Source organism: Opisthorchis viverrini (genome assembly GCF_000715545.1).
Source record: "Opisthorchis viverrini unplaced genomic scaffold opera_v5_61, whole genome shotgun sequence".
Classification (NCBI taxonomy): Eukaryota; Metazoa; Platyhelminthes; class Trematoda; order Opisthorchiida; family Opisthorchiidae; genus Opisthorchis; species Opisthorchis viverrini.
Genome location: NW_008751717.1, coordinates 1,538,751 through 1,551,718, shown reverse-complemented (window position 1 = coordinate 1,551,718; position 12,968 = coordinate 1,538,751).

The window sequence follows — 12,968 nt, the reverse complement described above, 5'->3', positions numbered from 1 at the left end:
AGAGAACAGTCGCTCTGGCTTGTCAAACTTGGCAGTTCGCATAGTTCACACTCGTGACTAATGATCAGTTCCGCGGTGAGAATTCGCCCGACTTCCATCGACGTAGCGCACTACGAGCGTCGTGTGCTTTACTCCTGGTTCTACTAAACTGCGCCATCATGTGCTTCCTTTGAGTTACTAAAAAGTCAGTTGACTGCACCTTTTGTAGAATGAAAAAAGACGATATTTCTTTTAAAAAACACGAAGGCAAAACTCAGAACACCAAGTGGCCATGCAAAGGTATTTGGACCGGAAAAATACAACTAAAAGTAAGAAATTTCTTCAAAGGTTTGCCTCTACTCAAGAGGGATATTCGTTCTACATGAAACATCTAACCAACCACTCCCTAGATTCGAACGATCAAACTCTTGCATCCGTTGCAGCGATAAAGTTGATGACATTGGTAAGGAGCTTCATTTGCAGCGCCAGAATATCAGTTCTTCAATTAATGAAAGCCTTATGGATTTGTGTTTAAATGGATTTGACAGAGAGAATACGAATTTAACAAAACACCGTTTACCTTCCTCTGCACTATGCTAGTGGTGCGCGGCGGGTTTTTCAACAAGTTCCACCGGAAGAACAGTACATAATCAGATCTAGCAGATTTAATTAGAGAGAGCAGCCCGTTGACGCAGGCTCTGCAGTTAGCAACTAGGTATGCTCATTGAAAGATTGCCTGAACCGATGTGTACATCGGAGCGACAAGCGATATGGTGAGCTTTTGAGGAACGTATTCCTGACCTGTTCCAATCAACTTTTACATCACCACCATAGAAGTACGCTACATCGTTATCCAGCGCTATCAAATTCATTATCCTCGGTAGGGCTATGAATTGAGTAAAGTGTGCAACCCCTAATAACGCCATTATTATGCCGCAAAACGCACCAAAAATCAACCCATAAACTTGTCAGCAAATACCGTAGAGAAAACTTTGCCTTTTGGCTCAAGTTCGCTGCTGTTCTTGTCTGAGTTTCTAATACGAGCTTACTTCTCAAAAATATATCCAAGTGATTCATTAGCATCTTCCATAGATCCCATGGTCTAGCATTGATTCTGTGCCTGAGTATAATTGAAATGTACTATGTAGTGTGTTGTGCTCAGATTTTATCAAAGCCCACTACTTATTAGTAGTCAGAAATAAATTCATTTTACCGCAGTAGAAGTCGGGAGCCCTCAATTGTCCCAAGATTCGCTTGGACCAGTTTTTTTCTAAAAACTTTACCGTTGATTTCCGTTCACTTATCACTATGACTCACTAGAATTCATTTCTTTGAATTACGTTCAATATGAAATTTTAGACTTTTCAAACGGTACGTGCCATTATGGCACCTAACAACGTGGAAATTTTACATTCTCAAATATCCAAAAAACAAACAATAAATATGTACTGTTTTTTACACTTCTGTCTTTCACTGAGAGTTGAAAGTGAATGACGGCCAAACTTGTTAACAGTAATTGAGGCCATAAACACCAAGAAATCCAAAACCCGAGAATTTTCCCATCCATGCAACATCTACTACTTAAGTAGGTTTACTTTCAGAAACAATTACCTGGAGCTCAGCTACGTGATGCATAACTCATATGTAGCTTCATGAAGGAATATCCAGTAAGGCTGTCTTATTTCTCGATTTCTGATTGATTTCATGATAAAGTACATGATGAAATGATCGAGAGAAATTTTCACTCAACAGCACAGTGCGCATCGATTTATTTTATCGAGAATCTGCGCACTTAAAAATGGTGACAATATACCTTCTATTGCGTCTGAACGCACTACTTACCAGCTATGGGCAGTCCTACTGATGTGGCCAATGCGGAGCCGCTTAGGAATCAGCACCAAATCACCACTGATAAAAGAATTAGCTGCCTATTATTTTCCTCAAAGATGTATCTAATCGATCATAAAATATAGATTACTAATTAACAGTTCAGTTCCTGTTCTGCTCCCACCCTCAGTGCTTCATTCTTTCCTGCAAATCCTGCAGACTTGTTCAAAGGTAAATATTCTTCTAAGCTTAGCCTTGGCATTTTTGATTGTGAATAATATTCACTGGTCAAATACGTTTTCAGCCACCCAGATCTGATCGAAAGTTATTTGCCAATATCGATTCTCAAAAAACTTAAGTTGAAAAACAAGGTTAATTAAGTGATGGTAATAATTAATCACCAGGGGTAAAAATAGCAGTTACACTGGTGCCTCCCTCTTGTTCTCTCCTATTAGGTTTTTTGTGTAAATAAACCGTAAATTCAGAGTAACCAAGAACCCCAGACAGTCTGAAAACCACAGTATCAGTGCAGCAGACTTCTTGAACAAATTCGACACAATTAAACGCGAGCACTGGAGTTAAGCGCAGTGCTCGAAAACATTCCCCTTCTATACAAATTACCATAGTCGACCGAAAATCTATACTAATATACGTCTGGCGATTCTGTACCACAGGAACTAGCATTACTGACACACAGCATTTCGAGGAACAGGTACGTTGAGTTATTTGTTCCGTGTCGGAATCCGATAAAACCATTCTTCCCGAAAATACTACGTGCCTATTATTATGTTCAGTAAGTGAGAATCCTATAAGATTAATTTTTGGTCACCAGATAAACTCACATTTTGTTGCCCATTGTCCCGCTTTTTTCGTCATATTCTCGTATGCCATTACTTTCTCCTGTTGCAAAGGAAAACGTTTGCCGTGATTCTTGTGTTTCTTTAGAGTGTCATTTGGCTACTTACATGCATTTGTAGCTAAACTTCATTTATATTCGTGTTCTTTATTCGGTTCGGTTTGACGTCTGTTAATGGTGACAGTCCTATCTAACTGGAACAAATGTGGTCTTAATTCGTCTTTAGCTAAAATCAACATAAGCAATTATATTTTGTCCACGAGTGAAAATCTACAAGTTAAACGCCTACTTTATTTATTTTTCACACCGATTGCCGTGGACAAAGGATACTTGAGATTTGCCGCCACTTGAAATTTGTCGTGCAGAGAAAAAACATCCACGCGAACTAACTCATCGCGAGATTTAATTCTGCAAAAATATCACGAACTTGTCTTTCCAACTACACTTTGAAACTAGACAATAAATCGCTTCAGTCGGTAGCAGGTCAGCGATGGAAAATATAACAAAAGCACGCCCTGCCTACCTCATCGCATCTCGACGCAAATTGGGCCAGAATCATACAGTGGTCGTTCGTTCCGTTATTGTCATCGTGTTTGAGTTAATTCCTGAGTGAATGGACACTGTGATTGTTTCGCCAAAAACGTGAACTGCTTCATACACCGTCGACACACGCACAAGTACACACACACACACACACAATGCACACGCAGAACAAACCACCCGCGCCAACCCACTAAGACGACGTACACAATTGAGCAGCTGACTGGAATAAAGTAGCATTTACGAGTAATGTGGCGTGAGTCACGGAATAATGCTGGTTGATTGTTGAGAAAATGGAATGTGAACAACCCAACTGCTAGTCAGATGGGCTACCAAAAAACAAGAGGTTGAACTTCCGGCGACATATGATAATTCGTTGTCAGTGCATCGCGCGTTTTCGTAAACCTAGTCAATAAATCAGACTGGATATCTTTTCCTCGAAAACAAATCAGAGAGGTTTGTGGATGCATGGGCAGCGAATGAAGCTAAGAATCAGGACGTACATTATTCTAAATGTGACCAATATTTTGGAGCATATTCCTCAGTTTGACTAGGAGCAACGAGTCGTCTGTGGAAGGTAGGTTGACTTTTGTTCACAGTACTGTGATATTAGGCGGTCTCGAGTCAGAACAAACATTGAGGAGATTCTCACATACACTTGATCTAACAATTTAACTGCAAAACGAACTTGATGACAGTACATTAGTTGTAGCTGAAATTAAGCGTTGTTTTTTTCGGTCTAAGTTAAGTATAAACAGAGAAGAAACCGTTCAGGTGCGCAACAAAGAGCATGGAATCAAAATTTATATCCTTAAAACCTTTAAGGAAGTGGTTGTAAAAATTTGCTTCGCATTTAATTTCCTCACCCTGCTCCATCACGCCAAAGATAACCTCATTGAATGATTAAGTTCGAACACAGAGCAGAGCAGTCCTTTCCGGTTGCGTTCTTCCAGCGAACATGGTCGCAGCATATCTGGTCAACCCAGTGAGCTATAGCGGGGAGTGTTCACGAGATATAAAAGTCTCTCATACCAGGTTGGTCAATGGTTAGAGGTCTGAAGGACACAGTCTCTTGGCCCTCCAGGTTGTGGTTTTGAGCATGCGTGGCGACTAGTTCTGTAGCAGTAGAAATGTACTTGCATTTTCCGGCAAACACCGCTGCGCATTTTCCGCCAAACACCGCTGCCTTGCATCAGGAGGCTTTGATTGAGCACCCTAATCGTCCCCCTGTCTACATATGGGCACCTGGCAGTATCCCTGTCCAGTACGGCTTTGAATTTCACACTTGCAAATACTCTCACGCTATCACACGGGTCACCGTACTTGCTACATGCAGCACGGAGTGTAAGTGAAAACAGGCTACTGTTGACGCCTTCCTTCTTTCTCTTTTATATCCACTTATTCTCCTCCTGTCCCCACCCCATCATTAAATCTCTCCATCTAGTCCCGCCAGTTAGGACTGATGATACCGTTTGTCCTGCATGATCTTCGGCAACAACATCTGCAAGTCATCTGGTGCACGCTGAACCAAGCCGGACAACAAGCTGCTCCTGTCCTCACACTAGACTCGGGTAACACTAGTACATGCTCTTTATCAGAAATAGGAGTTCGAGTTCCAAGCACAGTGGTTGGGGTAACTGCCCCGTCAATATCTACTCGATTCGAGCTGTGCACATCTGAAGATTCAGGATTTGTAGTAGTTGGTATCGTTCTTTGTCGCCGGGTGGAAAGATCCTTGCTTGACTGGATACCTCTTGATAGTCGCCTCTGTGTGGCTCGTCTGGCAACGTCCGTGAAAGAGTCTCATAAGCAGAGAGTTGATAAATGACAGTTTGCCATGCATGCTTAGGATCCAACTGACTGCAGCTGTGACACCATCAGAAAAAAGTTTTATGAAACTGTTGCGGTGAGCCATAAGCTCAAATATGGTGGTGATTTTCGGAGATCTAATTAAAAAATAGGCAGGCCTAGCGCATCTTAGACTGGATTATTTAGTCGATATGGACTGCAGTCGGTACGTACGGACAGGGGTGAATGACTGCTTCAGCTGCATGCAAGCCGCAGACATCTTTTGCAGCACTAACTTCCGAAATGGCAGAAGCCTTCTGACTGCATGGTGTCTCCCGACATTGTGTCGGCTACGAACTCAAATTGATCACACTGCCACCAGTTACAGATGGCAGGATCAATAACTGACTGCCACCAGCGTTGAGAAATAATTGTGGACTTCGACCACGCGCTCGTTGGGAGTCGTTTCCATTTTCGTTTATCAGGGTCACGTAAAGTGTGGACGAACAGCTTAGCAACCAAGAGAATGGCAGATCTGGATATCAGATGAATCTACCAGAATTGTCTTCTGCTGCGCAATCATATGTGAATTGATGCTGAAACGAGATCATCATCTCATTGCACAGTGCTGGGAGTTGTGCACTTGAGACGATGCCACTAGACCCGCTGAAGCACTGGACATCAGACCTGAATGTGACACTGCTTAGATGTCGAAAAATACCTCAGACGATCTCTAACATAATTTGGCTGCATGAACTGTCAAGTGAAGCCTTGTGGACTCAGAAGGCCAAGTTAACTAAGGGAACCTCTCAAGCAATACAGAGTTCCTGAACCTCATTTTTCAGCGCTTGTATGATGTTTTTGTCCGCATTTGGGAAAAGGATACTATTACGGACAACTGAAAAGGGGGTTGAAAATAGGGACTGGTAGTGAGCGTGGCAACCACACTGAGATCGGTTTAAATCCGGTCATAAAGAGGCGGTTGGCGTCACTCATCCATCGGTACTTGTTGATGGCTAGTGAAATACTGGTGCGAAAGGAACGGGCGGGATTTCGACCGAAAGGGGTTGCCTTGACCGAATCTTCACACGCCATTAGGTGCTGGATCAACTCCGCACGTGTAAATGACCCGTATTTTGAATATTCTTGGAATTCCAGGGCGTATTTGGCTAGTTTGGCAGGTCTATTCTTAGAGCGCTTGCCCAGTGCGGGATGCTCCGGAGGTTTATAAACATCAGTTCTCGGTTTTCCCAGACTTTCGGGCGTGTTGGATAATACGGAGCACTTTCCAAAGGCTTTTGTACACAAAGCGGTGTGCAACAGAGGTGTTCACTCTCTCGATTTCTATTTAATTTCTGATCAGTGGATCAAGGAGAAGAAAGCTGGAAGATCTTCAAAACCATGGTGTTCAAATATTTGCGTACAAAAATTCTTGTTGGTCAGGAGTATGCAGTCGGTATGGTTGTCATCTGCGAAGAGCAGAAAAAGACGCGTGGGTTTTGGATAAGCTGATCATAGTAACCCTTCCTTTGGTATGAGCTCTGCATCCACGTGGACCTGAACATGCACTCGTTGAAGGAGGAGCAGCCGAAGTTGTAGTGCTTTACACCTTTTAGAACTCATGTTACTTCCAGCTGTAATGTAACGGATGAGGTTGCTGAAAGAAGCTACAAGGCTTGGGTAGCATTCGGCGATTGGAGACACCTATGTCGTCAGAGAACCCCATACAGCCTGGGAAGTTTATGGCTGCACATGCTCTCTCAAGCACTACAGAGTTCCTGAACCTCATTTTTCAGCGCTTGTATGATGTTTTTGTCCGCATTTGGGAAAAGGATACTGTTCAACAACCGTTGTCTCAGAACCGTAGATCGTGTGAGTTGGTATCGGTGAATCCATAATTAGACAATTCGAAAGCGAGTATTCGGTTCTTCAACTCGAACTTCCATTAAAGAATGTGTCCGGCACCAGAAGCTGTGATGGTTAGGCCATGCATTGTGAATACCGAATCATCGTCTAGAGAAGAGTGTGCCATTTTCCATGCCCAACTCAGAGTGGCGAAAGTAGAAATGTGGTCAACTCTGATCTTGCAAAAGAGTATGAAAGGGATTACAAAAAGACTGGGTGCATGAGTGCGAATCGCCTTTCACTGGTGCGATCGCGTGACTCGTCGTGTGCATGGTTGAAAACGCTGCATTGGCGCTTTCCTTTGCCATTAAGTCGATGGTCTTCGAAAGACAACCTCGTTTCCACCACCAGAGCGAAGTCTCCCAACCTATGAGTTCATTCTTACGCCTAAAGTTGTCATATATCTACTGAGGGCTGTCTGTAAGGATGACTTTTGTCTAATTATAACAACCAACGTTGGTTGGATTAAAGCCTCTTTCAATGGAAAGATTGGTGAATAGCGATAGGGTGTATTTGATATGATGTCTTTTGCGATCTGTATAAGGGCAGCCTCCAGCTCCCTGGTCTCTGGAAGTCAGTTAAGCAAGACAGATTCCATAAGGGCGCTCAGAATCATCCCTAGGCGAAGACAAATGAAGCGATCTGAAGGGCTCCGTCTGCAAGATTCCTTACATTAGTCACCGTAGTTTAGACGCTACAAAACGAGAGGTATTGTTCAACTTGGGGATCAGTTGAGTCGGTGATGGTTATGTGAGCCTAGATTGTGCAATGCAATGTAGAAGAGATCCGTTAGTTTGAAACTTTAGGGGGTAAAACCATATATGGAAGTCGTGAAGGTAGGGATGAACGGGATGATGCCATCCGTTTTGTTTGTTAGCTCTGGCAGTCATCACGTTGGCAGCTTGATGGTTTGAATGGATAGGTATTGGATTTTTATTCCGGTTTAACTTCAAGTTTTCCATGATGTCCTTCCTAAGTTTCTAATCTTCAGATATTTTTGGGCTTCGCCAAATCCCCTGGTTTAAAAACGACCATTTCAAGCAAAAAACTGTCCGATGGCATTTCAGTTCATCCATCCTCCGATTGCAAGGTACAAAGCCAGTCAATTTTAAATTGACGGGGTCAACCAGCAAACAGCGGTGGATCTCAATTTCCTCCCATTTTTCAGGACTAGGTTTAAAATAAGGGTTAAGACTCTTCCTCCATGTAGGTAATCATTCAATTTTGTCAGAGCACCAAACATCTGAATTTTTGCCATTTACTTTAGTCAAATTATCTCCAGTAGGGGAAACGGTTTCTTTAACAGAATATGCCTGAAGAGCTGGTCCCTTATTGTATCGAATTCCCCAGACTCATATCCGACCACGGTTGAGCGTGCAAAGAAAGCATTACTGACTGATGGGGAAGAACTCAATCTTTGTGAAAGAGCCTGCTTCAGCCTTTTTTGGATCTTCCTCTCCCCAATGTTTTGTCCACCTGCCAGCTCTACACTCAAACTTCATTTATGAAAATAACAAATAAAGCTTGCATCACAGTATGTCCCCAGTTCGGGAATACAAATATAATGTGTCTTATTGAGGCAACGAGTAAATCTCAGAAGCAAACTGTTCACTTCTTACAATGTGTTACCGTATGAAATTCTAAAAACAATAGTTTAATTAACTAATTCGAATCGCGGGACTCAACCCGAGAGAAAATGTGAGGACTATAAGAAATGGGGGAATAGAATCTTTATATGTACCATGTTTTAATACCGTGTTTAAAAGTGCATTAAACAGTTTAGTACCTAGAGACGCGCTTCCCATCAGACAAACTGTAGAGACTTTGGTCACAATAAAAAAACAGCCTTGAAATAGGAGTTTTTATGCCCACAGTAGCACTTGGTACAATCCATAGTTGTATTTGTAACTGAGACAAACCAGACAAATGTTGTCCATCCATTGTGAAGTGTTTATTCCAGTCATCCCCGAAAATAGATTAACTAGTGTTGTGTAACTTAAAATCAAACGAAAACAAAAATCGGTCGCTTTTTAAAGAGCCTCGAAACAACCCAAAATGCCTGAGTTGTGTGCCCGTGATTCCTGGGGTTTGGAAATTCGTAAAGATCACCGAAAAAATGACCATGCGCATAAATATCAGAAGGTGTTTTCGTTGTACACATGCAACTAATTGCGTACACCCCACACCACGCGAGTTCCTCATCACACATTTTTCTAGCCTTACTGCCGTAGTATAAAAATAGTCGCATTTCAACAGACACCCAGCTGGTTACAGTTTAATTGATTAATTATCCTCGTTTTTTTACTTTATACCATCTTTGTTCTTTTTTCCTTTCTCTACTGTTGAGTTAGACTCTGATTAGAAGTTTCTAATTCTGATGGCAGAACCACACCTGTTGTAATCTGTGGTATGAATCAGATGCAAATTCTGTTGATGCCTTCCTTTTGTCATGCCACAATGCTGAACAACGCAGCATTCAGAACCCTGATTAGAAGTTTCTAATTTTGATGGCAGAACCACACCTGTTGTAATCTGTGGTATGAATCAGATGCAAATTCTGTTGATGCCTTCCTTTTGTCATGCCACAATGCTGAACAACGCAGCATGTCAGAACCCTAAGTGATGGGTGAGCATGCAGCCTTTGCATGGAAATTAGCAGCTTTCAAAAGTGTTGACGGACATCTGTTATTATCTCTGTTTAAATCAGCAGATGCTGGCAGCAGAAGACAGTTCACTTTCGTGCATCCGGACCTTCACTAGTGTTTGGCTGTAATGAAGCTTTTGATTTCGTGACAGTACATCATTCACCAGGTGGGATGTTGTCCATCACAAAATCACATTTCAGGTGGTCCAAGTGGAACTTCTGATGTACCACCATCAGCATTCAGAGCCTGTTGAATAATTTAACCAACCAATTGAAAGATACCCCCTGGATATGCCACTCTTTAAACATGTTTTTGTATTTTGCGTGTCCTCGGAAAGCATTATTTTTCACGTGTGGCTACATGTGTGGATTGTAAGTGAACGATATGAAGAACGGTTTTTCACCTGGGTCGTCCAATATAAAAGTTGACCTCCGTAACCTAAATCGGTTTCATTTTAATGCGCTGCTGCACACGTGTTGGAACGATCAGGTACTAACGAACAATCCTCCCCTTTGTTGTATTTCATTGAGATTCCATTTTCTCTCTGCTGTAGCCAGCCGAGCCGAAGCTCTCTTTCTTTCGTTGGTTTGTCTGCAATATAGCTGATCTTCATCTGGTGTCCTTTGTCTTCTTCCTTGAGGTTTTTTCACCCAAGCAACTAGACAATCAACGTGATAGAATAAATTTCATCAAGCTCTTAAATCAGCCAACTAGCTCCCAGAGACGCAACTTTGCGTATTTAAAAAGATACGTTGAAAATGGCTGGCTAACTAGAATTTTTCTGTTCATTATCGTTATAAACGAACACCGAAGGATACTCAATGTTTCTTACCATAAGATTACGTCCATTCCTCCACACACAGTGTGTGATTGAATAGGTAGAATTTCGTCTCTCACATAATTCCACCAATAGAGCCATAACTTAGAAGTATCAGGTAGAATTGGCCTACCTCATCTGGCGGTGGTTTCTCGAGGGTTTGGACTGATGACCAAGTGTTACCTTCTTGAATTACGTTTTTCTGGTGAAGTCGTTCCACGCTATTCAAGCCACATGAAAAGGCCTATCAAGTAATTGCGAAGTAGATTGTTGGTAGTGTGAGGAGATTTGGGCGTTTTGTGGAGATTTTAGCCTGTAATTGAAGCCAATACGTGCTGAAAGGCCGAGAAGCACTGTACAGTTCTTTCATCCTTATCAGGAATCATCGGAAGTGCGCACTCGCGAAGCTCCGGAGAGTCTCGAACCCGCGACCTCCTGGCTAGTAGTTTGAACCCTTATCCGTTCCGCCGGGAGTGGTTCGTCAGCAATGTGAATAACTCGGATGAAGCGCCACTCATCCTTCAGTCACGGGACGCACGTCACGTGAAGGCGTATTGACTAGCTCCTCGAGGAACGAACTCACATATGGAAGTTTCACTCATTGGGCGAAGTGCGTTCTTCCATTGAACTTCCTATAGATTGTTGTTAGTGTGGGGAAATTTGGGTTTTTTGTCAAGTAGTTGAAACAGACTTATAGAAAAATGCAATTTGGGGATTAGACCAATGTCGGTTCGTATTTTAAATAGTGTATACAAATGTCTGTATAGTGTTGTGCGCGTACTGCTCAACATGCAGGGCTAATAGGACAACAAAATGAGATGCTTGAGTAAAAAGTTGATTTGATGGAGTTGATTTCAAAAATGACTGATTGTGCTTGACACGCAGTTAATCACAGAAATATGCTAGCAATCATATTTCTTCAAATTTGGGTGCTTTCGTTTACACAGAGAATAAAGCGTAATTCCTATGAGTGTCCCGTTCTCAAAATATCGTCGGAAAAACGATCAGAAACTGGAATTCACTCGCCATCAGAAGAGCCTTCTTTGGATGGCTAAAGTGGTGTATTGAAGAGCTGATTAATCTTGCAAGTGATCCACTTCAAACCGGGATGGGAAACCCAACCAATTTACATTGCGTACTTTACACAAGCCCAAGGACTCTACAATATTTCAGGTCCACGACCTCGCAAAAGCCTAACGGACTCGAAGGGAGATGAGCATGTGGAAAACTGAGTGACTGTGCACAGTAAGCTTTCTCAAAGTCCGAAATGACACGAGAATTTCCCACTCCAGATTGTGTGAACAACCTTAGACGGACCACACAGGCGTGACCGCCTACACATCGTGATTCATTCCACTGTGTTTTTTCCTTCTTTCCCATGAAAGGGGGGCTCTGAGCGAAAGATTAACTTCTTGTAGTGTATATGGACAGAGGTTATTCGGTACGTCAATTTCTTGATATTATTAGACTTTTCATGACTTGAAACCAATCCTAAGTGGTTCTTCTGTGCGGATGTGGTGACTAACCACTCTGTGGGTAGCTTATGGTCCAGTGAACCTCGGTTGTTTAGAGAGGATGGATGCGAACCACATTCTGATGAATATTTTGGCCTCACCACCACCTGCTTCGCTTTAGCCGTCCTCCACAGATGTCTCCATTATCGAAGGAGGCTATCAGTCAACGATAGCCAGACACGCGGGTGGCGATGCTTGATTGGCATATGGTACTTGATAGAAACGAGGCAGCCTGCACATATGCACAAACCAGTACATCAGCGTATCCAAGGGAGGCTCTGGTCCAGACAAATTGTTTTGAATGACAAAACAGAATTAATCAATCACCTGCTGTAAAGTCATCGACAATAAGACACTCAGCGCCAGTCAATCCGCAGGCCAAAAGCTTATCAGTCCTAACTTATCAGCGAAACGTTAGACGGATATTGTCACTTAACAGTCATCCACTTTTAGGCAAAAAGAAGACGATCCTCTCTGATACCGTTGACTGAATGAAGCCTACGTGGAAGGTACCAGTAATGTCCACCATGCAACAGTGTTTCTGCTAAGCTAGAGCTGACTATTGTGAGACATCTCCAGCACAAAGTGGAAACGTTTTGGTGAGCAGTAGAGGAACTCCGTAACTGCCGACACAATAGGGTCATTGCTGAATACTTCTGATTCATCTATGAGTCCCTAATGATGTCACGCAATTTGCACGGACGAAGATGTTTACACTGCTGAAAGTGCTCAAAAAATGTTTCAAGGATCCAAAACCTGGATTGTCCATGCTAGAATTAAACCAAATCAAATCAAGGATACAACAGTTTGGGAAGCAAATGAACACAAACGTGATACCACCAAAACTAACACATCTATTTCTTTGGTGAAGGTGCAGTAAGAATACGATGCTGGTTTTAAAGAACATCATCTGCTTCCTGTGAAAACTAAGTTATCATTGCAATAAGCCGTGTTCTGATTCCAGCATGTTCATTGTAGCAAAGTGCAAATGCACTACTTCTAGTCGTCAGGAGTAGAACTTGTATCCTGAGGTGACAATATTTGCGTTAAGTAATGGGCAAGCTTTCAGGGAGTGCAAGAGGCGGGATGAGGTTATC